At 38.4% G+C, this 25,322-nt stretch overlaps 1 protein-coding gene and 1 long non-coding RNA gene across 4 annotated transcripts in view; both read left to right on the forward strand.

Annotated features, from left to right (window-relative positions):
- The window catches only part of LOC125259964, a 66,925-nt gene extending 57,164 nt beyond the window's left edge, over window positions 1-9,761 (forward strand). For both annotated transcript variants that reach the window (XR_007182944.1, XR_007182938.1), the window contains exons 5-6: window positions 8,133-8,208; window positions 9,726-9,761. This is a non-coding gene — a long non-coding RNA (uncharacterized LOC125259964). The remainder of the gene's footprint in view (window positions 1-8,132; window positions 8,209-9,725) is intronic.
- Window positions 9,762-16,733: 6,972 nt separating this feature from the next.
- The window catches only part of nlgn2b (neuroligin 2b), a 106,860-nt gene continuing 98,271 nt past the window's right edge, over window positions 16,734-25,322 (forward strand). The window contains exon 1 of one of the 2 annotated variants that reach the window (XM_048178018.1): window positions 16,734-17,535. The gene's annotated coding sequence lies outside the window, so the exon portion shown is untranslated. The remainder of the gene's footprint in view (window positions 17,536-25,322) is intronic. The other variant, XM_048178026.1, reaches the window with a different exon arrangement.

The raw sequence follows: 25,322 nt of genomic DNA on the forward strand, positions 1-25,322 counted from the left end.
GTTAGTTTTGCCAAACACACGTTACAGTTTTAGTTAGTTATCGTTTTTTTGTAATGCCTCGTTTTTATTTTATTTCAGTTAACGACAATGTTTTTTCCCACCTAGTTTTCGTTTTTTCGTTCGTTTTCGTTAACGATTATAACCTTGCTCCAGAACTGCTAGCTGCATTTAAAGCTGCAGTAGGTAACTTTTGTAAAAATTTATTTTTTACATATTTGTTAAACCTGTCATTATGTCCTGACAGTAGAATATGAGACAGATAATCTGTGAAAAAATCAAGCTCCTCTGGCTCCTCCCAGTGGTCCTATTGCCATTTGCAGAAATACACTGCTCCCGGTAAGAAACAACCAATCAGAGCCAGGAGGAGTGTCTTAGCAGTGTCAATTAAGCTCGCGTGCGCACTGATCACACCCCTCTCATGCACAGCGTGTACAGCCGTTCAAATTCAAGATTACCGGTGTGCCGCAGCTTTGCTTATCAAAAAATCCAAACTGCCAATTCCTCGAGTGGCACCTGCTCATAAAATAAAGACGGGTAAACGGAAAAAGACAGATGACGATGATAAAAAAGCCAAAAAGAAAGAATTAGATAGAGCCCGAAATAAAACGAGGGTAAATATCGGAGCGGCTTTTCCGAGGTGGAGGGAGCTACGTGTCCTGAAAGGATTAAAAACCGATGCAGAGTTAGCCACATTTTTGCTTGACAAGTAAGTATCCCTGCTTGATTTGTTTCATTTTTTAAGAACTACACAACTAAGATAATTTCAAAACAGGCCTGCCCGTCCCCTGCCTGATGCTCCGCGCACACCACGGCTTCCTCTTCTCCCCGCCCGTTGACTCCTCGAAGTCGCTGTGGGTGTGGATTCCTCGTCGGAGCCCATTGACTCGGTGTCAAAACTCTAGCTGCATAACATACAGATAAAATGTCACGCACTCTGCAAAGCAACTATTGAAACCTACTAATTCACTGGCTTGTCATGTTGCTGAAATAATGTACTAGCAAACCTTATTTAGCATTACATATCGATAGAATAATTACTTGCATACTGTAACGTTAGTTACCGTTATATTATCTTACTAGCTATTTATTACTTATAGAAATAGTGCAACGTCATATAGTTACATTACATGTATTGCAAAATACGTAATGTTTTGAGGACCAAGTTTGCGGTCAAAGTATGGGCAGGCCATAGTCATTGTAAATCATATTGTTGATGTTTCGTCCATACCAGTGAATGTGCCATAACTGTTTATCCGCCGTCATCGGTGGCCCTGCTTGCTTACTAGCCTGCGCGTTCACGGCAGGCTCCGTTGTGATGGGGGAGGAGCTGTGGAGGGAGGGCTATAGCGCAGCAGAGAGCAAGGGGGAGTGACCTGTGAGTTGTGCTTGTTCAAATTTTCAGGCTAAGTCAACGTTTTCTAAAAACTCCCTACTGCAGCTTTAAATGCACCAGAATAATTGATAAATAATTTTGGAATATGGTCACATTCTAGTTATGCGTGATGTGTCATGTAAGCCAACTGCCATAGCTAGATTATGCCAATATTCTGATTTTCTTGAAAACTGACATATGCCTATATATATATATATATATATATATATATATATATATATATATATATATATATATATATATATATATATATATATATATATATAAATGTATGTCCATGTAACACCTTGAATGGACACTATAACAATGTTTATTTTTATGTGTGCATGTTCATACACAAGTAATTCTGGGTGCTAAGTCAAGTTACACTGTAAAAAAACAAAAACTTGTAAACAGCTTTGGGGACCACTTTATTCTTTCTTTACCCGTAAAAGGTGCGTATTAAAGGATTAGTCCACTTTTAAATAAAAATTTCCTGATAATTTATTCACCCCCATGTCATCCAAAGATGTTCATGTCTTTCTTTCTTCAGTCGAAAAGAAATTAAGGTTTTTGATGAAAACAGTCCAGGATTTCTCTCCATATAATGAACTTCAATGGAGCCCAAACGGTTGAAGGTCAAAATTACAGTTAACAGCGATCCCAGATGAGAAATAAGGGTCTTATCTAGAGAAACCTTTGCTCATTTTCTAAAAAAAATTATACATTTTATACGTTTTAACCATAAATGCCCATCTTGAACTAGCTCTCTTCTTCTTCTCTATTAGAATTCCAGCAGTGTAGACACTTCTAAGTGTATTACTGCCCTCCACAGGTCAAAGTTAAAACTAAATTGTCATATACAATATTCTAGTGCAAGTATATAACAATTAGTTCAAACTTTAACCTGTGGAGGGCAGTAATACACTTAGCAGCATCTACACTGCCGGAATTCTAATAGAGAAGAAGAAGAAGAGAGCTAGTTAAAGATGAGCATTTATTGTTAAAACTTATGTCATTTTTTATTTTATTTTTTTTTAGAAAATGAGTGATAGTTCCTCTAGATAAGACCCTTATTCCTCGTCTGGGATCGCGTAGAACGTTTTGAAGCTGCAACGAAACTGTAATTTTGACTTCCAACCATGTGGGCTCCATTGAAGTTCACTATATGGAGAAAAATCCCTTAATTTCTTTTCGACTGAAGAAAGAAAGACATGAACATCTTGGATGGCATAGGGGTGAGTAAATTATCAGGACATTTTAATTTGAAAGTGATCTAATCCTTTAAGGGGCAGTCACACTACACTTCTCGTTCCACTGACCTTCATTTATACGTATATGAATGATGCAGACTGGGAACGCAAGCTCGTGAAGAAGTTTCGCATTTTGCCGCATTCCAAAGTTCAGGTTTGGTGGACTCTGATCAATTCGAATTCAAATCACGTGGAGGTGTTTGACTAACTGAAGACTGATATCAAAGCGTGACCTCTTGGCTAAATTAAAGTGAGTTAAAAGACTTTAAAGTGAATATTGAAATCATGATTACTTAACACGATTATTGGTGGGTGATATGGTTAAAGTCTTATTTTATGATACGTGTCAATTTCATAATTTCATAATTTCATAACTATTATCGAAAACTAATATTAGGTTAACTAATGTAAGTAAACAGTCAGCAATACAATAAGAACAAAGAAACAAATTACAAACAAAACTGACAAATAAATACAAAAGAACAAAAATACAAATTAAATAAACTGGTGCTTTAGGTTTTTCAGGAAGATGTAATAACAGTGGTATTCAGATAAGTAGAAGCCTAAAACAGAAAAGTAATCAAATGTAAAATAACACTGCTCTATAAATTAAATATAGACTAATCCTAATTACAACTACAAACGTTTTCCATTCAAGAGCAGTGAGCGATTTTATCTTTGTCTTTTGTTGTTTGATTGACATTAATGACAGACTGCAGTAGGTTTATTAGGCTGCTGTCACTTTAAGAGCTGCACGGATCCAAAATACTATTACACTTGTGTTTTCTTTCTCAACTGTTTACATTTACTTAATACATAATCGACTGGGTTTATGAGGATACTCGCCAAAACAGCATTTCAGCATTTTTGTGCGTAGGCTATTTGACCGTTTAGGTATCCAAAGCCCATAGTATACTTTGCTTATGCGTGTTCCATCCCATCTCTGAGCACATGGTCAAAAAGCTGCCTAGGGAGCAGTATCTCTTTTACGGCTTAATAACACTGTTTAATATCAAGCACATCCTGCGGTTTGGCAACAGTAGACTACATTTTACAACACTCACTTATTTGGCAGATTTGGATGATAACTTGTTTTCATAATCATTGGAAACCAAAATCGAAAATCAATTCTGATTAATCACACAGCCCTACATTGCACATCACCTAATTTCTCAGAGTCTGAAAATAGTTCTTTTGAAGATTCACTGTCTCTAAACCCCTTTCTGTGAGCCTGCTCTGCTCTGATTCTGCTCTGGCCCAGTCTGATGTGATTGGTCTACCGCTTCCAGCACTTTTCAGAAACAAAACACCTATTACCATATCTGAATTTCAGCTCCGGAGGCTTCCCCAGTGCTTAATCCACAGTGATACAAACAGTAACAATGGTGTTGTTTTTTCCCGTTATCAATTCCAGTGCGATTCCTCAACCTTTTGAAGTGCACGCAAAGTGGATTTGCAGTGCTGAAAACAGCGTCTTCACGACATGTCAGCAACATGAATCAGACTCTTCCAGGCCTCAGCTACAACTAGTGTTTGAGAGTCAAAGTAGATGTTATCAAAGAATATTAAAAAAGTCAAAGAATATAAAAAAGACGCAGCAGAGTGTGAGGTCATATAACGACCTTTGCAGAATCCGTAGTGAGTCTAGTGTGACCGTGGCTTTAGTTCCTTAGAGTAGGAACCTATGAAACTTTTAGAGATAAATAACAAGTTACAAATATGTTTCTTTGAGGATTCTGCCCCATGTGACAAAATATTGTACCCCTACAGGTACAAAATTTGTACATATTGAGGGTATTGAAAACAAGAAATGAGTGAAAGCACCTCATAGCATACATTTATTATGTGCTCTTGTCAAGGGCGATTAGTTGATTAATGTGTATAACTACTAAAACTATTTAATAATGACAGGAGTAAGCTTCTCCAGGATTTCCACAAGAGAATAGCAGTGAATACATGTTTACAAGGATGTTCCAATGGCTGTGGAACATGTAAACCTCTTTTTTGGGATAGAGGCTTTACTAGAATATGGGTAATCACAAAAATGATGTGCATGTAAACATGGTCAATATAAGAAGCAAGAGAAGGGAGTGTTAGAGGAGGTGGAAGAATGGAGTACAGGAGGTGCCGAATGGTATGCATCTGGCCCTGAGGTGGAGTGAGCAGGGCCTGGTTTGTGCTGATTGTGTGAAATAACATCCCACATCCACACATATTAGAAAGAGAGAGAGAGACAGAAAGAGAGGGGATGGGATGGGATGGATGGAAAAGCCAGTCCAGACCAGATCAAAGCTTCCAGAGCCATCAGGACCAGAGCGCAGACACACAGTCTCAACCATGTCCTTAAGGAGAGCAACTCCATCCCCAATCTTTCTCACACGCTCTCTCGCTCTCCACTTCCTTACTCTCCCTTCTCTCAGCCTCACTCCTGATAGTTTTACTCAAAGCGTGACTATCTCCCGCAAACAGAGCTTCCAATGGATTAGGACAGAGAGAGAGAGAGAGACAGAATAACAGAGAAAGTAAACGAGAGGTATAGATGTACAGGGCGCTTTGAAATGCAACATGCTGCTGCTGCCCTCTGGTGACTCTTATTTCAGCATCACAGCTGAGCGGCATCTGCATAAATCAACGAGATGGATGACACAACGTGTCGTTCATTTGATTTAGATTATTCTTTTTTTTAATGATTCATCAGTGACTCTAATCATCGGGACTCTTGGGGCCGACAGATTCTCTGATGGGTTCCGAATTGGTTGATTTAGCAGGTGTGACGGGCATCTGGTGCACTATCTAAGGAGATGGCACTGATGTGCAGTAATTAGAAAGCCTGTGATTTCTCCTGCGAGTTCCATCAGCATTTGTATTCCCTCACTTTATGCTGCTGCCACTGAGGTGGGAGAGAATGACAGGCCTCGGGGACACTAATCAGGAAACGAGGGAAAGTGACTTACTGGAATTTGTGTAAATCTGTGTGTGTGTGTGTGTGTGTGTGTGTGTGTGTTACCGACTGTCATAATAAAGTTGCACCTGTATGTAAAGGAGATTTGCTGAAAGGTGTTTTCTCTAATCAAAATGAATGTGATAATTAATTGCCGAATGAAAATGTTGTGAAACTGCAGTTCATTCCACACCCAGTCTTTCCTTACCAGAGCCTGAGGCTCCTAATTAAAACCTTGTTATTAAAAAAAAAGACATTCTGTCTCCTGCCAGCCCATTAGAAAGACCCTGCTGTCTGTCCAAACTCAGATTGAGGTCACATGTACTCCCTCAGTTCACAACAAATGAATTCTGTTTTAAAAAATCTGACTAGGTTTCCCAGCAGAGCCTCCCAAATGAAGATACAGCTGTTATATGGTGTGGTTGTCAGTAACAAAATTATTGACTCAAGAAAAGACTGCAGTATCATCATTTTTCTCTAATATTTCCAGCATGCTCTGCATTTCGATCATTTAGCTCTGCTGTTAATCGTTTTAAAGCTTGACCTGATTTGTGCCTAAACTGTTTAATCTCTGTCACATACTAAGACATATAGTTATTGCCCTCAGCTGCAAAGCCATCAGTTCCCCTTCAGAGCTGCTAAAGAGGGATTCTCACTGACTGCATTTACATGCTTAAGAATATCCCATTTATTTTCAGACTGTGTTTATATTCTGATTATGTACAGTATGTCATGTAAACCCATTAAACCATTTGGCATACCCGGACTATGCCAAAATCTTGGCTTCTCATATTCTGAATAAGACTGTTAATCAGAACATGTAAATAATTTATATATATATATTCCTTTTTTTGTATTTATTTTAGAATATCTACTGTAAACGAATGTTAATTTATATCTGTACACAGTAAAATCCCCAGAGTTAAATCAACTCTGCTCAGAGTACATATGGTCCCTCTCTAAATAGTGTTAAAGTAACACTGAACCAGAGTTAAAGTTAATGAGATAATTAAGCAATTAATGTGTCTGTGACCAAAGTCAGTTGTAGTTCTTGTGTTTCTCTTTTCTTCATTGATTCTGCTTGTTCACAGCAGGTGTTCATCACTAATGCTCACTCATCACTTAATTAATTGCTTAATTATCTCATTAACTTTCCCTCTGCTTCAGTGTTATTTTAACACTGTATAGAGAGGGACCATATGTACTCTGAGCAGAGTTGATTTAACTCTTGAGATTTTGCTGTGTAGGTGTTACAGTAGTTGTTACAGTAGTCGAGTTGGCAAAAGTTGAACTGAAGAGGAGTTTCAATTTGTGTTCATTTTAAATTTCAGATCTGATGCAGTAAACAGTCTTAGCATTAAATTGACAGTTACCAAATTCAACACAAAAGTGTAGCAGACCAAGAGCAACTCAGCTGTTTGAGAGTTGTGTATGTGCCATTGCATTGTGTTTTTGCCATTACATTGTTTCTAGCATTGACAGACTTTTCTTGTCCAGAGGGACATGAATATCTGAAACTGATGCAGAATCAGAGTTTCAATACTGTTTAAAAGACCATCTATTTAAGTGAAAGAAGAAAGAGACGAGAAAGTGTAAGCCCTACAGGGCTTCTCAGCTTGGATTTAAATCCTTTAACGAGATTTCTCTTATCTGGTTACTGTCTTGGTTATGGAAAGTGTTTGATCGTGCTTGTGTGTCTGTGAGTATGTGTGCCTATGCATTAGGATTCATAATGCATTAATGATTTGGTTCCGAGATGTGTGTGCAGCATACATTCCTCTGATTTAGATTTAGAGTTTAATTTATTTCATTCTCTCATGTGTTTTATTTTATTTAATATACTTTAATTATACTTTTACACAAATTGTTGTTTGTGTGTACATCTTATTTCTATGCGAGAACCTTATTTATTTACAACATATAATCACCAGGGTTTGTATATATCCACTGACCTGGGTTTTCACAGCCTCTGATAAATCCTCTCTCATATTTGTTATGGCAATTAAACTGCAAAGTGATAGAGGAGAGAGAGAGGGTGAGAGTGAGTGAGTGAGAAAAGGAAAGAAAAGGCAGAATGGGAAATGAGGTGAATGTCCCCACTGAGTGAATCTCCTTTTTCTCCCCTTTGAGAAAAAAGCCTCACCATTTGCAGGAAAAGATCCTAAGAGGCTTACAGCTGTCATTCAAGTGATATTGAGAGAAAAAGGGAATTAGACACAGAGAGAGGGGGAATGACGAGTTTGAAGACAGTGAAAAAAAGGGGGAAGAGAATTTGCGTGGGAGGGAAAGATCTGAGAAGTGGAGCACTCCGCAAGATCTGCGAAACAGCGCCACCCTCAGGTATAGTTAAATTCGAACTACTCGAACCTCACGTTTCAAACAAATATGGCTTGCCTTCTAAAGTGTAACGCAAAAGACGATATTTATCCAAATGTTCACACTGCTTTTTTTCATACAATGAAAGCATAGCTTCAGATGACCTCAAATAAAGTTCTTGGATTGTATGGACTTTTTATGTGATGCTTTAATGATGCTTTTTAATGATTTTTTTTTTTTCTTTTTGGAGCTTCACGGCCCCTGACCATCATCCACATTTGCAAAAGAGCAGAGGAAAAAAATAACAAATTTGGAATGACATGCTGGTGAGTAATGAAATTTATATTTTGTAGTGTACTGTTCCTTTAAATTATACAGAGATTGTTTGTTGTTTGACTCACTCTCCTCTTATAACCCCAAGCTATGGAGAACACACACACACACACACACACACACACACACACACACACACACACACTGAGCCCCCTATGGTGTGATGTGGAGCAAGACCTTCAATTGACTAAAAAATCAATCTAGCACATATATTAAATGTAATGAGTGAGGGAGGGCAGATAAACAACTTTCTCATTCATTATAAATGATTATATTTTTCATTTTCTGGGCTGTTGTTAAGCTAGTATATTTTGCCATCATTCTACCCCTCTTAAGTCTCTTTGAACTTTTTTTTTCTTTGGATATGAGGCCATAACTCTTTGAACATATAAGATGACAGTGCTTTTCTCTTATCTGTCATGCATATATGTATATAAGTATAACTTGCACCCTGTCTGGTGTCACATTCAAAGTCATAAAGAGCACTGAGTTCATAATTGGAATTCTAGTGATTTTGAGACATTTGAGAAATAGGATCTATGTCTTTGTTTGTATCTTGTGTAAACAAACAGTAGGCCTGTCTGTGGTGGTTTAAGCAGTTAACAAATGCTTGTGTGGGTGTAGAATTGATTCTAAAAGCATTTGGTATGACAATTGTATCTGTTTTGTGATAATGATGAGTAGTAATCCCAAATCAATTAAACTATGTTCTTCCCTCTGGCCATAAGATCATTTAAAGGCAAGCGATAAACAGGCAAAACAAGAAGAGAGGAGTTTTGTGTCAAACTGAAGGGGTTTACTTTGCGATGATAACCAGCTGGCTACATTATTTGCTTCTTATTAATAGCCCATTAGTGTTGCAAATGATTAGCTTTGCAACAAGACAATCACTTATTACAATATTTATTAATAATCTACAGTTGAAATCCGATGGCTCCGTGAGGCCTCCATAGGGAGCAATGACATTTCCTCTCTCAAGATCCATAAAGGTACTAAAAACATATTTAAATCAGTTCATGTGAGTACAGTGGTTCAATATTAATATTATAAAGCGACAAGAATATTTTTGGAGCGCCAAAAAAATAAAATAACGACTTATTTAGTGATGGCCGATTTCAAAACACTGCTTCAGGAAGATTCGGAGCATAAATGAATCAGTGTATCGAATCATGATTCAGATCGCGTGTCAAACTGCCAACGGCTGAAATCACGTGACTTTGGCGCTCAGAACAGCAGATTCGATACACTGATTCATTGTGCTCCGATGCTTCCTGAAGCAGCGTTTTGAATCGGCCATCACTAAATGAGTTGTTATTTTGTTTTTTTGGCGCACCAAAAATATTCTCGTCGCTTTATAATATTAATATTGAACCACTGTGCTCACATGAACCGATTTAAATATGTTTTTAGTACCTTTATGGATCTTGAGAGAGGAAGTGTCATTGCTCCCTATGGAGCCCTCACGGAGCCATCGGATTTCAACTAAAATATCTTAATTTGTGTTCCGAAGGTCTTACGGGTGTGGAACGGCATGAGGGTAAGTAATAAATTACAGAATTTTCATTTTTGGGTGAACTAACCCTTTAATTACGACTCCTAAAGTTCTAGCATCAATCAAATGTTTTAAGGTGCTTTGTCATAGCAACCGCTTTAAGTCGCAAGATGGCGACAATGAGTTATTCTAACATGCATTGATGTGAAAGAGGTCGAAATAGTGAAATATTGCGCTTAGTCTGTATAAAAGAGTATTTGACTGATCAGTGTCACAGTTGTCCACAGTTGTATTCCAGACAGCAATAACTATATTATTTTCTGGAATAACTGGTTATTCATTATTTGTTTATTAACAACTGATTAGTATTATGATTATTTATATTATTATATTTTATATTATCTCTCTCTTTTTTTTTTTCCCCACAGTCCAAAGAAAGTAATACAGGTTTAAAACGAGCATGAGTAAATAGATGTTCCTTCCGTTTGATAATTGAGACCATGTTTTTAAATATAATTTTATTAATATATAGTTAGATTCCTGTCAACTTTGATGAACCACATCAGTATTATGATAGCCTGTAATATTCACTAGAGGGCGACATTTAATCATATGCGTTCTAGTTTTGTTGTCCAAATGGGTCTCATATCGCCTCTGTTAGGACTAGTTTGTAATCCAAGCTAAGACAAACTTTTACAAGTACAGCATTTCAGCCTTCATCTGCAAAAAAAGTCACGCACACAGGTGCATTTCTAATAAATATTTGTAAATATTCTATCAGTTGTGTGTGTTGGAGCATGTACTGTATATATGTGTGGGGGTGGAGTGGGGAATGAAAGGAACAGACATTATAATTAGTTGATCTGGGTATTTATTATTGGTTTCAGCACTAGAGCCTGTAAGTCTTTTTTTCTGTGTGTGTGTGTAAATAAATAATAATTTAATTATACCCTGATTTATAAAGAATAAATCATATTTTTACTCTAGGCTATGGTAGATTGTCATTTAAAAATATGACAAATATGATATAACCATGATTTTTGATTAAGTGCAGCATAGTAATATCATAGACGTGTATCATGGTTTCTATCATGATATTTGTTAGTGTTTTAGAGAACCATGTACATACTATGGTGCATGAATTCAGTTATAATTCATTCCCATAGTATAGCCTATATCACTGATATTACATTACTATGGTATACTACAATACATTGTGGTACCACCTTTCTGAATTTCTCTCACACAGACCTAGATACCATTTGATCAAGTCCTGACCAGTAGTTTACTTGTAGCAACAGTGCATCTGTCACGTCACAGTGAGCTCATGATGCAAGATGAAAAGAGGACTGTTTCACTTTGACGTTTTTCCTTACGTCATGCCGATGCAGATCCTCAAGGCGGGAGAAATGTTTTACCATAGAGGCGCATTTGGAGGGTTCATGTGAATTCATGTCCCAATCACGTTGATTAATTAATTAGAGCTGGATGAGAGTACTTAAAGCAGCAGCACAGAATGTAAATTCAGTACAGACAAAGCGTCAGTATGTGAAAACGTGAACATAAGGGATGCTACAGCCACCGGAGGTAGTGCTAAGAATTGCAATCAATCTGCAGTAGCTGTTAAATGTGTGTGAGTGTGGCAAGCTGTTTAAACATTTATTCCTTAAAACATGTGTCTAACTCTGCTGCTGGAGGGCCACTGTCCTGCAGAGTGTAGCTTTAACCAGCTCTAAATCACCTGCCTGGAAGTTTCTCGTTATCCTGAAGACCTTGATTATCTGGTTCAGATTTGTTTAATTACAGTTGGCGTTAAACTCTGCAAGGACAGTGGCTCTCCAGGAACTGAGTTTGACACCCTGCCTTAAAACTTACTAGTGTCTGTTTTTGGTAACACTTTATTTTAAGGTGGCATAGTTACATTGTACTTACTCAAATAAGTACTGAGTAATATTAACATGTACTTACTATAGAGTTACAGTTAGGGTTAGGGTTTGATGTTTAGGGTTAGTTACCTGTAACTTAGCATAATTTACTGTTATTACATAGTACATGTAGTAACGTGTAATAAGTCACCTTAAAATAAAGTGTTACCCTGTTTTTACATTACTTGTACTTATTGCCTACTTACTAGTAAATAATCTAATAATGCCTTGTATCTTTCTTTTTCAGTTTAATTATTAATTAGAGACTAGTACTTGTTCATTTGCTACTAGTCACAATCCCAGAAGTGACAAGTAACCACTAGCAATCTTTGATATGTTTTACCTGTTTTACTTGAAAACAGGTACCAGTTTTTATCATGCAATAAAAAGGGGCTGAAAAAGAAAGATTTTTGTTGTTGTTGTTGTTGTTGCAATTTTACATTTTACAATTTTAAAAAAGTTTACATTCAGCAGCTGGAAATATTGACGTTACCTGTTGGGCAAAAAGATGACAAGAACAAATGTAACTTGTGGCATTATTTTACTCTAGCATTACTTGGCTTGCCCATCCATATCCCTTTGATCCCAATATATACATTATACCCACCTATTATCAAAATTCTTTCTAAACAACAAAACAAAGCATTTTCTTACGACAATCCATGAATTTTTTATGACAACATATCACGAAATATAATCATATCTGGGAAACAGTTGTCTGGCTATCACCAGACCAAGCTCAATTTAAAATTGAACATTGGTCTGGGGAGTCTGTATGTATTTTCTACTGCACACGAGGCGTGATCAACGACCATTATTCACGCAATTGGATAGTCCTTCAACCAATCAGATCAACGATCCGGGTGACGTACTTTGCAGAGCGACGCGAAAACTCCAGACAGGTTTAGTTTGTATTGGTTTGTAGCATTGATCAGCGGTTTGCAGAAGCAGCAATGGCATCGAGCGATTTTTGCAGGTTGTGCAAAAAAAAAAAAAAAAAAAAACATGAAAGTGAGTGGTATTTACACCCAATGGAGCGATGTGTTTGCTAAACTAGAGAAGTCATTCAGCATCGTCGAGAGGTTAAAAGGAATTGGATTGACGGTCGTGCTTGCCGTCGCTTCTCTATCGTCATCGTGTTATACCCGCCAATAGCGAGCAAGGTGGATAAGCCAGTCTGTGATTGGTTCCTGCAAAAGTGTAACAGAAGCAGTAGAAATGAATGTACGGGTTTCCAGACTGAGTTGCCGGGCGAAATCAAATCGCCGGCAGATCAGGCTGGGTTTAACCAGTCTAGGGAAACAGGTGAATTATAGCTCCAATTAGCATAAGGCTGCACATGACAATTTATAGGCTACTTCGATTTTACTCTAAACTCACTGTAAACCACTATTGACTTTGTAATAATTTAACATTGTAACATTATTAACATTGTAACATAAATTGTAATTTAACAATGTAACATTTCTCATGTAAAAATCCTTTATTCTTATAAAAATAGCCCAAATCACATGAAAATCACATACAAATCATATGCTGTTATATTTGTATGTTTATTAGCTTCATGTTTCGTGTAGAAACATTTCTCTGGGTTAGTATGGACAGAAAATAACACAGAAATTTGAAACTTTGTCCTCAGAAGAACCAGAGCGGGTTATAAACATGTAATATGAGTAATAACAGTGATCTCTGACATGAAAACACAGGGAGACTGCGCTGGAAGCCACTAATATGCTCACACGATCGCATAATTCAGTGGAAAATGAAAAACTAAATTTGGAAACACTTTTTGTAGAGAAAAAGGGCTTTAATGCAAAAAAATGTGGTGTTACATGACAGAATTAGCCTATGCAGCGCCCGCGTTCGTGGTGTTGCTCCTCTTAAAGCACCTTTTCTCTGTAGTTCAAGGGCACATTAAATATATCTATCTATCTATCTATCTATCTCTCTCTCTCTCTCTCTCTCTCTATATATATATATATATATATATATATATATATATATATATATATGTATATATATATATGTGTGTGTGTGTGTATTACAGTGTATAAATTCAGTATAGGCAGTTGTTGCTACCATTTTCAAAATGATAAGTTAATGATAAGTTAATCAGAAAAATAATACAACTGCTTTAAAAAAAAAAATACAACTTTATGAATACTGCTTGATGATCATGTTTAAAGAGTCTTTATAACAAAGTTAAAAAAGTAAGTTGAATACGGAAGGCGTAGGATGTAGTTTTGAACTGCAAGGCATTACACTTTTTTCATAAGTTGAATACAGAAGGCGGTCTGGTGGAAGCTAGATATTTTACTTTATAACCTGTAAATATGGATATTTTTCTTACACAAATGCAACGCTTCACTTCAGAAGGCATTTATTAACACCCCCGGAGCTGTGTGGAGTACGTTTATGATAGATGGATGCACTTTTTTAAACTTTGTACTCGTTGTTCCGTTCACTGCCATTGGATTGCGTCAGGATATTTATTAATACAGCTCCGATTGTGTTCATCAGAAAGAAGAAAGTCGTATACACCTAGGATGGCTTGAGGGTGAGTAAATATGGTGGTAATTTTCATTTTAAAGTGAACTAAACCTTTAAGACGGCATCAGTTAAGCAATAGACCATTTTAAAATGTTAAAGCATAACTAAGTAACTTTTTTTACCTTCATAAATAGTTTTCTAAGTCCTTACGATGGTTAATTGACTTGTAGTGGTGTGTTTGAGGCGTGCACAAACCCCCTCTGGCACGTCTACGCCAGAAAACAGCACTTGCAAGTTGAGCTTCGCCGACCCGACACAATCTCGCCTCATGTTCACATTCACGTGAGAGTGACAAAATGCTTTATGGTAATTCAAAATCAATGTATATATTATGACTTTATAAGACAATTCGAAAATTTCCCACCTCCATCGAGATTTCTTGTGCTGTATTTGCAAAACTACTGCACTGGTGAGCGTTGTAGTCGTTGTAGTCCAGAGCTGCGCTTGGAGTAATTACAACAGTGTGATTCACTGAAGGAAACTGTAGGGGGAGCTTCGCAAATCTTACTGAGTTCCGCTTTAAAGGTCCCGTTCTTCGTGATCCCATGTTTCAAACTTTAGTTAGTGTGTAATGTTGCTGTTAGAGTATAAATAAAATCTGTAAAATTTTAAAGCTCAAAGTTCAATGCCAAGCGAGATATTTTATTTAACAGAAGTCGCCTACATCGAACGGCCAGTTTGGACTACATCCCTCTACTTCCTTCTTTAATGACGTCACTAAAACAGTTTTTTGACTAACCTCCGCCCACAGGAATACACAAAAAAGGGGGCGTGGTCTTGTTGCACTCCCACAGAGAAGAGCAAGAGTTGCGTTTGTAGAGTGTGTTTGTCGCCAGGTCGTCGAAACGCTGTTATTTTCATCCCGCAGTCCAATCATCTTTGTTTGGCCTTCCCAGGGACGCTGTACTTAGAGATCAATGGTTACAATTTATGTTTAACTCGGTTCCCGAAAATTATAATTGTGGCATCCTTACTGCAATAGTTAATGTTGGACTGCAGTGCACATAATGGCCACAAGAGGGGACTATGTTTATGTATATGGTTGTTTTCCGTATGAGGTACTCTTCTGAATGAGTGCTAACGTTGTACATTTTCTGTCGCTGCTTAAAGAGTTCAGTCTCTCGGGAATTATTGTCTTTTGTGTTCATTCGGCACGACACCACAATAATCCACATGTAAAACTATGTGCAGCACACGTTATGGTAAGAGGCGTGACCTTTCCGGGCAAGATGCGCTAAACTGCTGTCGAATCACAACACAGGAACCGCTGGCACAATCAGAACTCGTTACGTATTTCTGAAGGAGGGACTTCATAGAACAAGGAAGTCATCAGCCCGTTTTTTTGACAGTGGAAACAGCGGTATACAGATAAGTAAATTATGTGAAAAATACTGTGTTTTTTTACACGCGAAACATGAACACATGTTATATTGCACACTATAAACACAATCAAAGCTTCAAAAAAACACGAAAAACGGGACCTTTAAATATAGGCCTACACAAATAAAAGCTGCATCTGTCTCTGAAAAAATCAAATAAAATCAGCAGCAATATGATGTTTTTGGTTGATTTGATGTTAATGAACTCTGAAACCAGAACAAATCTTTTTGGTTTGAATGATCTGAAAATGTTTTCGACCATGTCAAACCGCAACTTGCTTGAATGCATGTTCAAGGCTTACGTTATACATTCTTGCTATATGACTGAACATTTAAAGGGTTAGTTCACCCAAAAATGTCATTTATTACTCACCCTCATGCTGTTCTACACCCGTAAGACCTTCGTTCATCTTCGGAACGCAAATTAAAATATTTTTGTTGAAATCCGATGGCTCAGTGTGAAACTTGCCTACTGTTGGGATAGTGACTAGCAAAAGAACAAGGCCTAGTAATGAATAGTTACTAGTGAAACTGAATTTATTTTATATATATATATATATATGATATATATTTCGATATTATCGGTTATTTAGGAGACTAATTGACCCGTCGCTGGGAGTTTGATTGACAAGCGATCTAACCAATCAGAATGCTGAATCTGCCATTTTGTCAGAGAAAGCAGTTAGAAGATTAACCTCGGTGGAGTTAAACTCAAAAAATTGTGTGTATTAATTTCTTTCTGCGTTTGAAACAACATTCCTTCTCATGTTCATTCATGTTTATTTGATGCTAAAGTGAACTATTAAGAAGAGATGATTGGTTTACGAGCCTCTTTAGCTGAGGTGCTACAGCAATCTGTCACGACCATGGTCACAACACATTAAAGAGCCACAAAACGGTTTTTATTGTTTGAATTTCTTAAAAAAAAACTATACAGTTTGAAAGCTGGGACTTTGTTTAATATCATAAGTAACCTGCTTTGTCTTGTCTGTCGACGTGTTGTCAGTATCCTCTTTGCTCCGCGATGTATTTTTCACTGCATGTGGTGTGACAGCCCACGGCTTGTCGGACAAAGCAACAGTAACTAAGGGGGGCGGGTCTTTGCGAAGGGCCAATTAGAAACTACCTGAGAGTAGCTAGTTAGTTTAGAAGATTAAATGTTAAAACGGCTTGCCATAGCGTGTGCGTGTGTGAGGGAGAGAGAGGGAGAAAGAGAGAGAGAGGCGGACATCGGGATTCAGGACTCCCGAATCTTGACAGCTGTGCGTGAAGTACGGAATGGATACATGAGAGGCATATACATCGTCATTGTTCGCGAGTGGGAATAATAATAATTATTATCGCCATTATTAGATACCAGTGAGAGAAACGAAAAAGAATCATAATTGTTTGATCACTTGCTCACACAAGAAGAGGACTGGTTTGTGAGTGAGACAGACTGAGCAGATGAGAAGTCGTGCCACCGGATGGTTTTTATTATTTGGTGTCTTTTGATGCACGAACGGACTCTGAAATGGGTCGCCATGACGACAGAGAGCTGAGTTAGCCGCTAATGCGTTATACGCATTTGTTTCTGTTATTGTTTTATTTTATCATTTCCCTACCTCCTTTATAGTAATAAAATATGTGGTAACCTCGCTGTCAAAAGACACGGGTGTTGTCAGATTAAAAGAAAGAAAAAGGAGGAGGAGGTGTTAAGAGGTGTTTATTCCCCTTTCTCTTTTTTCGTTTCTTATTTTCCACTGCGCTCCTTCCTTTTATGTCTTCTTTTATTTCTTTCCGTTTTTCTTTTCTTGTTTTGGGGACACGGACTGACGCGAAGAAGGTAAATTGATGTGCGAGAGTCTGCGACACATTCATGACGAATTACCTCAGAAAAAAATACCGATGGCATAAACACCGGCTTCAGCACTGAAGTACGAATAATCACCGGGAAAGAACCGGAGACGCATCGACAACAACCCTTTCATCGCGGTAAGCGGATTTCTGATGTCTCTTGTTATATTACATACATGTATATTTGCACGACATTTGCGAGTAACTCGTCTCTATCTGTTTGGCGCACCGCTCACGAATGAGATATCTAATTAGAAGTATTGAATAGGTGCGCTTTGGTCAGGCAATACCGACTGTCATGGCCTGTTTATAAGAAATAGAGATTTTATGATTGACACCTTGGCCAATATCCGCATATCCTACTATTGTATTCTGGCATGTCTCGTCTGCTTCAAAGAAAAACGACGCGTTCATCAGATCTAGATCAAATGATCGCGACGCTGTCGCGTGGCCTTTACCGGCCATTTGCGCCTCTAATTGCATCCATCGCTCGTCCCTCTGGCAACGTAGGGATTGATTTATTTTTGCACTTGATAGATAATGGTAATGCGCCCTGAATGATGGCAAACATCCGCAACCCACAGACTTCCCATCGCCTGTTAAATGTTTAATGGCATTTACGTAAGTGTGAGATAGGAAGGAGCAAAGACAACCCACCTAACCCAACTGCACACTCACGACGCCCATGCACACATAGGTATGGAGGTGTATTAGGATGGCTTGGCTCCCATAGAGGGGCACATTTATATGCTGTGGTTGTTGGGCAGTGCTCTGTCAATGGCAGAATTCAGCGCAGACAAGGAGTCCTCTGTTCTCCTGAAGGCTGAGGATATGCCCGTTCCTCACTCCAAGTGCTGGTTGATCGGTCTAATGTCTTATATGACCTGGTGTAGATCGTTTAGTGGTTCTAAATCTGCCTGCTGTCCTTGTATGATGTAGCAGAGGTGAGTGTTGCTCAAAGCTTTCTGTTCTTTGCTGGAGTTCTGCTGCAGTCCCTCACGTGGATTGAGGAAAAACTAGTAGTTGATTTCAGAGCATGTGTCTGTGTGGAGCGTTCGGCCTTGAGCCTTCATGTGAGCTACTGTTCACATCCATCATACTGTTTTACACGAGATAAAAAGACAAAACCCCCTCTGGTTGGTGACCCACTCAAAAGAGGACAAAATATCTATGGAATTATAGCTGGCAAGAGCAAGTATTTAAGGGTGGATCCGATCTTTTGGAATTTATTCTGTCATTTGCAGAATTTTAGTAACATTTGCTAATTCAAAATGCCGTTGATCATTTTGACAGATAAAAATTAGCTAATAACTTCCCAGAAAGAAAAGAAAGTTTTAGACCAGGAAAATGTTAGTGATGATTTTGAAGGAAAACAAGTAATTCAATAAAATATTTATTATCATACTGTACATTTATTTCGCTGACCATTGTGTTTTTTGCATTTCAAGAGCAGAATACAAAGAACATGTCAAGAAGCCACAACAAAGCACTTGCTAAGACTAATGCAACCCTTGATATTACCGTCACATCAAAACACCATTTCAGTCATATTGACAGATAATGATAATTTGTTGCACAAGCTCTGCTTTAACTTTAGGGTCTTGCATTGTTTGCTCTATTGCTACAAGTGGACCATCATCCTTCTAAACACTCATCCCTCCATTTAATCATCTTTCTACTGTGCTCAACTGAATGCCCACAACAAACATGATTTTTAATGAGTCTTACAATATGTTGATAGATGGATGAAGCACAGCCGGAATGCCCTGAAGTCAAGGCAAATGGCCTTCGTTATTATGAGCAGAACAATGCAGAGTGCTATATACTGTAACTAGGGCTGGAGCACTTGTGATGTAAGAAGGATGGAAAAATGCTTGTGTTTCAGGCTGGCCCAGGCCTCAGATCAGGTAAATAATGAAGAAAAGTGCAGTGTTAGCTTGATGTAACCCCCTCCATGTGCCCTCTGTGCTGCCTGTCGTTAGTGTGTGTATGCCGTCTTGGGAAGCACTCACATGCACTGCAGCCTTATAAAACTTTAAAATCCTCTGAGCACTGGGCAAAGCTGAAAGAGATGGGTTTTAGACTTGGTCCCTTTAAAAGGGGGTTTGTGAATAAATCAGAAACATCCTTATTGTTTGGTGTTACTGTCTGGTTCATGATGGACAGTTGTAATTTTACTTATTCACTTATGCAAAAGAGAGATAATTATATTAAGAATTCATGATGATGGTAACAATGTTTCCCTTTTTTCGCTCCAAAGAACACCCAAGGTCAGCACTTTTTTTTTTTTTTTTTTTTTGTTCATTCACACATGCACAACAGTATTTGTCAGACAGTATTCTGTGTCCATGCGGAATTTATTCGAAAGCTTTCATCTCTCACAAAAGACTGACCTCTGCCTAGTCTTGTAAACTCAATGTCAGTGAAGTTGTGCTAAAGTACAGTTTTTATTCAACATTTATCTCTTTGTCCTAGGACACAGCATTTGAGCATGCAATTGTCCAGATAAGCATTTATGAATGTTTATGCATCGCAAAAGCGAGTGTTATTTACCATTGGTCTCCTTGAAGTGTCACACAACCCTTTCCACAACGTCTTTCAAAGCGGCCATGACCTGTGAGTTGGTAGCGGTTGATTTTCTGCAGCAGTGTCTGATTGCGGTACACGCTTTCTGAACTTCACTGTGTTGTAGTGAAGTTGCGGTTGTTGGATTGTGTGGCCTGATGTGCTCAGACATCTGTGTGCCATTATCTCTGTCCCAGCATGATCCACTCACTGTAGACAGCATCGCCACAAGCAATGAATCATCGGCTGAACCTGACAGCCTTCTCCCGTCTAGATCTATATTTCAGCCTCCACGCATGATATGTGGTGCCCGTTGCCCGAGAGAGTCCTGCCATTGTTCTGAGCTGTAAATGCACTAATAAAGCTTCCGTGCTACAGGAATCTCCTCTCATAACTTTACCTGGAGCGGAAAGGTGTGTACCTGCAAGAAGGGAGCATCTAGCGTACCTTTCAGAAGAGTGCTGAGTCAGCTTTCCTGTCTGTCCTATGTGACTGATGCAGAGACATTTTGTTAGAGAAGCTCTGGACTGACTTTACAGCTCTCTCAAATAATCCCTGTCCTTTAGAAGTCTGGAATCCACAGATAGACATGCTAAATGCCACATCTGAGTTCTATCTTGGATAGCAATGAAAAGGCCAGAGTGTCCACTCATCTTGAGTTTTGCTCAGGTCTGAAAGAACCTGTAATCCGTCAGTAAGATATTTTTTAGGATGGTGCTGAGCTTTAAAGTTGCCTAGAACATGGCGCTCCCTCGCTCTTCAGTGCACAGCCTGAATCTGAAAGGAACTGGGAGATGTAGAAAAAGGACCGGAGTAAAAGGAGAAACACACAAGTGAAGTCAGCGGTTCAGCCTGTGGTTTTCGGGGAATAACTGTTTTTTTAAATGACATGTTTAATGAATATTTTGGTGGGAAAACAGATTCATGTCACTTGGAAAAAAAGACTGATGCAGTTTTTCCCTGCTGTTCTGAAAACTGTATTTAATTATTCATTTGTTTGGAAACCCAAATCACAGCTGGGGCTACGTTGCAGCTTTAGAGGAGTGATGGAGGTTCATTAGTCGTGGAAAAACTCCAAACAAACCCAGCAGTGACAGGATCAGACAGTCGAATGGACGGTCATTTTCCACCCAGTATTCCTTGATTTAGTCAGAATTCGTTCCGTTAAGCTCTCAGGTTTAGTAAAGCTTCTGTGCACTTTAAGTGTGCTGCCTTCTTTCATTATCTTACCCTAATGGCATAAATCCAGCGTTACGAATTAATTACAGAATGTAAAATGTGTCCTATTTCAGGCACAGTAAGTTGCCCTGAAGGTGAGCATCTGGCTTTGTTGCAGTGTGTTTTTAGAGTGGAAACTGCACCAAAAAAATTATGTTGAATAGTAGGAGTTTGTCAAGGGTGTATGTTTAATGACTCATCCGCCGGTACAAGAAGACTCAAGTAAACGGTGACACTCTTGAACTGATATTGACATTCTGCAGGTTCATTTCAAGCCAATTATGGACGAGGTGATGATTGTAAAATTGCGTATTGATCTTGGGTTTTAGTGTGGACCCTCCCGCCCTTGAGTGTTAAACATAGTCGAGTGCTGCCCAGTGTAATCACATCAAGAAACCTCCCCAAGATTCCTCCTCACGCTTCCTCTCTTCATTCTGAATGTTGATTGTCTTGGTCTCTCTGCAACATGATCTGTTTCCCCTCACCCCATGTTTTCAATGGTCAAAAGTTCCCAGAAACTTGTGCACCAAGCTTCAAGAGATTTAAAGGGATAGTTCACCCAAAAATGAAAATTACTCCATAATTTACTCACCCTCAAGCCATCCTAGGTGTATATGACTTTGTTCTTTCAGCCAAACACAATCAGTGTTAAATTAAAAGTGCCCTAGAATTACTGTTATGTAACAGTCGGGATCATTAATATGTACGCCCCCAATATTTGCATATGCCAGCTCATGTTCAAGGCATTACACAAGGGCAGGATGTATGGATGTGCATAGCAGAATCATCAGACTAGGTAAGCAAGCAAGGACAACAGCGAAAAATGGCAGATGGAGCAATAATAACTGACATGATCCATGATAACATGATATTTTTAGTGATATTTGTAAATTGTCTTTCTAAATGTTTTGTTAGCATGTTGCTAATGTACTGTTAAATGTGGTTAAAGTTACCATCGTTTATTACTGTATTCACGGAGACAAGAGAGCCGTTGCTATTTTCATTTTTAAACACTTGCAGTCTGTATAATGCATAAACACAACTTCATTCTTTATAAATCTCTCCAACAGTGTGTAATGTTAGCTTTAGCCCATTAGCAAATGTAAACATCCAAATAAATACTATACTCACATGATCCAAAGCATGCATGCAGCATGCATGACGAACACTTTGTAAACATCCATTTGAGGGTTATATTAGCTGTGTGAACTTTGTTTATGCACTGTTTTATAGTCGAGAGCTCGGGGGGGCAGGGAGCGCGAGATTTAAAGGGGCCGCAGCCTGAATCCGTGCATAGTTAATGATGCCCCAAAATAGGCAGTTAAAAAAATTAATTAAAAAAATCTATGGGGTATTTTGAGCTGAAACTTCACAGACACATTCAGGGGGACACCTTAGACTTATATTACATCTTGTGAAAGAATGTTCTTGGGCACCTTTAAAAAATATCCTGGTTTGTTCAAGCTTTATAATAGGACTGATTGGAGGATGAGTTTTTGAAGTCCAAAAAGTGCATCCATCGATCATAAAATGGTCTCCATGCAGCTCTGGTGGGTTAATAAAGGCCTTCTGAAGTGAAATGATGCGTTTGTGTAAGACAAATATCCTTATTTAAAACCTTAAAAAGTAAAATAATGAGTTTCCGGCACGACAGCCATACGCATTCGACTTGCATCCAAAAAGTTTTAACTTTTTACACAAACACATTGATTCACTTCAGAAGGCCTTTATTAACCCCCCCGGAGCCGTGTGGAGTAAGTTTTTGCACTTTAAAAACTCATGCTCCAATCAGTCCCATTATATAAAGCTTGAATGAGTCAGGATACTTTTAATATAACTCTGATTGTGTTTGGCTGAAAGAAGAAAGTCAAATACACCTAGGAAGGCTAGGGGGTAAATTATTAGGTAACTTTAATTTTTGGGTGAACTAACCCTCTAAGAGACTTTTGATGGTTGGGATATGGCCCTACATTCAAGACAAACTCTGTCTGTAATAGGCTCAGGTTTGGTCTCACTCAAAAATGGAACTGTGATCCTTCAGTTCTATTTGTGTAGGTCCTGTGGCACTTTTAGGAGGTAATTAACTTTCACAAAAATGCGAAATATAGCCTGTTTTAAGAGTTCAGTTGTCCTCTTTTTCCTATATATCGCTATCAACATGAGTACTATGTGCAGCTGTCGCCTTTCTATGAGGATTAAAAGCTTGTAAAAAAATTAAGGCCAGTGTTCCTTTCATTGTTTTGTAATGCTGTTATTTTGTGTCAATCTCAATATGTTGGCTTTTCCATTTATGCTACAGATGGAGTGAACACAAGCTGCTCTGGCAACTATTTTTTTGAGAAACCCGGCAGTAATGACAGGTGCATTGGATGGTGTGCGAATATATAGTAGAGATCAGCTTACTTCTGATCATGTGTGTCATCACGCAGCATGCCTCCTGTGTTAATGTGAGAATGAAGAATATGGCATTATAAACCTGAATTAATAATGAATACTGACTATTGATTATCTTGCTGGTTGAGTCATTCATACTCAGAATGTATCATTTGATCAGTTACTGACTGAGAGCTCATCAACAACTTGTGCATTGACATTCAAATCCAGCAGAGAATGCTATGTTTTTTGGGGTTTTTTTTTGTTTTCTTTTTGCATGTGTTAAAATTTGCTGTGCAGTATTATTTATGCCTTCCCTCAGATTATATTATATGCTAAAATGATCCATTTAAACTGATTAGACAAATTTAATCTACAGAAGATCTCTCGAACATGTTCTGGTGTTGATGTGTTGAGCAATTTGAAATTTAACTGCATTACTTCTCGTTTGACCTTTAAGTTGGGCTATAGAACTAATGGCTCTATAAATTTGTATTCAATAAAGTGTTAATGTGCCTTGTAGACTTTGTTTTATTTTGAACAGGCAGCTAAAATTCCATGTGTAATTGTCCAGCACCTGAACATCGTTCAGTCGTGTGCAAGAATCATTAAAATGACCATTGTATAATGCGAGAAAGGTTAATGACAAGAGAAAAATTGCTACACACACAGCAATGTTTTATGTCTCACACCAGTGCATCTAAATGTTGCAGAAATTATAGCCCACTGTATACAAGTAATACAGAATGTTTGGTGGTAGAAACAACATGGAAAAAAAAAAAAGAGATTTCATAACTGCTCTCAAAGCTGGCCAGCACAGCCCGTAGATGTTTCAGCACCTTCTCCTCGTGGACAGCGACAGATTTAGAGCAGGCATGTTGATGGGCCAGCTCCAGAAATTAAATGAAGCTGCCTAGTTTCTCTTGCTGCCAAAATTGCATTTGATTGCTGCACAACAAGTCATCACTTAGAGTACAGCATTAATTTTTTTCTGGTCACATTTAAAGTTCATGAACAGTGTGGCTTAAAATCTGAAATATTTCTCGGCCTAAGATGATGTAGTTTTTGGCTCTTCACTTTGACCATAAAGAATAAGTCTAGACAGACTCTTGGCTTTTCAGTCCCTAATATCTTTGCTAGGAATTATGTCTCTATTTCTTGATTACATGACCAGAATCCGCCTTTTACCAAAGGAGGGTTTTTTTTCCCCCCATCCTTTTCTTCACTCTCTCTCACAACCCATTATTTTGAAAAGGAAAGACAGAATAGCTGAAGTCCCAAAAGGCTGATAGCATATCACCATGTTAGCAGAGGGATCACCCATGTACTTCAATCACTCTCATAGCTACTGCCATTAAACCAGGCGTACAGCATGGCTGACTGACAGCCCTGTCTCTGAGGGAAACAAATCGGGCCGGGCCAGCCTCTCGACCCCCAATCAATATGCCAGCCCAGCTGGGACCAGTGCCACCAATCACTCTGTCTGGAGAGGGACGGAGACAGACAGGACGCCCGAGAACTTGACTCGTGCTGTGTTTAGTGGTAACTGTGTTGAAAGACAACATGGCTGAGAAAATGTCCAAACATCCCCTGAGGACAGGAGTGTGATGTTAAAGGCAGAAAAGTACACCGTTACAGTTCACTGAGTGATGCTCATGTACAGTGAGCTGAATTTCTCTTTCCCTTTAAAATGTATCTCTATTGTACACCCATAAACTAAAAGGCTAAGCAACGAAAAAGACTGGATTGCATGTCAGTGGTTGCTGATT

The sequence above is a fragment of the Megalobrama amblycephala genome, linkage group LG2 (genome assembly GCF_018812025.1).
Source record: "Megalobrama amblycephala isolate DHTTF-2021 linkage group LG2, ASM1881202v1, whole genome shotgun sequence".
Taxonomy (NCBI): Eukaryota; Metazoa; Chordata; class Actinopteri; order Cypriniformes; family Xenocyprididae; genus Megalobrama; species Megalobrama amblycephala.